Here is a 1,881-nt window from a genome sequence, read left to right as displayed (position 1 = left end):
AGTTTTATTTTCCGGAACCGGTATCTACCGGTCAAGCATCCACCATTGGTGTTCTTTTGGGGATTTGTGCCCTTGTTTTGCGTATAAGAGAGATGAATGGGAATACACATGAATACATGTACTTGTGTCAGATGGTTTCAGCTTTTACAGAGGAGCAAGAGAGGGAGTAGTGGAGAGAACTGTGCATGCATGCATTCTCTCACCCCATACAGTGGACATGCATTTTATTTTTATCCTCATATTTTTAATGATTCATATTTTTGAACCAAATGTTCATTATTGAAACATTTTATATATTTGAATTTGTGGTGTGAAGACCTTCAGAATAAGATCAATTTAGGATATGTTTGAACTACATTTTTCATATATATTTCAATTATATTTGAAAATTAATGATACATTAAAATGTTTCACTATTTCATAGAAGTGATTTACACGGACATTTTTACAAACTGGAATATGGAACTCACAAACACACTGAAATATCTTTCATATATTATGAAAAAACAAATTTAATAAATTTGTAATAATCAATTCTGCACTATTTTATCTGATTTGAAAACATCAATTTCACACATTTGAAACACAGGTTCCAGTCATTTCAAAGAACTGACTTCGTTCATTTCGTAAAACTGATTAAAAATAATTCAGCCATTTAAAAACAAATCAGTCATTTAAAAAAAATCAGAACATTTAAGAAAACCATTTCACTCGTTTCAATAAAAAAATCAGCCACTTAAAAACAATTCACTCATTTCAAAAACATATTTCACCCATTTATAAAAACTGATTCCATTCATTTCAAAACTGATTTCACTCGTTTCATATAGCACATTTCACTCATTTTTAGAAAAGTTTTCACGCATGTTTAGAAACTGATTTCATTTTTTTTCCAAAAGTCTGATTTCACTCATTAAAAGAATTCTGAGTTCGTACATCTAAAAAAACGTTTTTCTTCATTAAAATATTCCATTCGTATATTTGGAAAATACCAGTTTCATATATTTGAAATAATAAGTTTAACGTATTTCACACCAAAATATGTGTCATGTACTCATGTGTATGAAAAAAAATGATTTCACTCATTTTTTTAAAATGGTTTGGATTCACTTATTTCAAAAAACTATCATTTGGAAAAGCAATTTCTCTTATTCAAAACAAGATTTCACTAACTTTGAAAATAATTTGAAGTAATCAGCTTCACATGGTGTAGGTAACTTGTTTCACATATTTCACACTAAAAATATGTTTCATATGCATGAAGAACAAATTTCACTCATTTACAAAAATGGTTTCACTAAATTCAAAAAAGTTATTGCACTTATTTCAGAAAACCGATTTCACTCATTTGGAACGTTGAAATTTAAATATGTTTGAATGCATTCAAAATTGATCTTGTCCGAAAGGTCTTGGCGCCAGGAGTTCAATTATAAAAAAAAAATTGAAATGGAATTTTGGTTTGAAAGATATAAATGTTCTAAAATATCAAAAGGAAATTGAACCGTATGGACTTTGTGTAGGATAGATCACATGCATGCGTACTATTCGCCGGTACTCTCTCTTGTCTTGTGACGAAAAATACTGGCAACAAGACAAGCCGGGTTGACATAATGGGAGATTCAATGGAAGTAACATGAATACATATAAAATACACGCACATCTAAATCCTTTGTGTGGTGGATGCTTCACCGGTATCGCCCTACTGCCAATTCCAGCTTCCAGTATATAATCATGTTTGCTTGGTACATTGAAACTTTGCAGGAAAAAAATGTACTCATCTCCACAGAACCGTGGACTCGATTGGTGTGTTCGTCTTTGTCGGGGCGGAAGCGGCCCTAGCCGGTGGTCCTTAAAGCATCAGAAGTTGAACATGACAAAGGG

Source organism: Triticum aestivum, chromosome 6B (assembly GCF_018294505.1).
Source record: "Triticum aestivum cultivar Chinese Spring chromosome 6B, IWGSC CS RefSeq v2.1, whole genome shotgun sequence".
NCBI lineage: Eukaryota > Viridiplantae > Streptophyta > Magnoliopsida > Poales > Poaceae > Triticum > Triticum aestivum.
Note: the sequence above shows the minus strand (reverse complement) of the source record.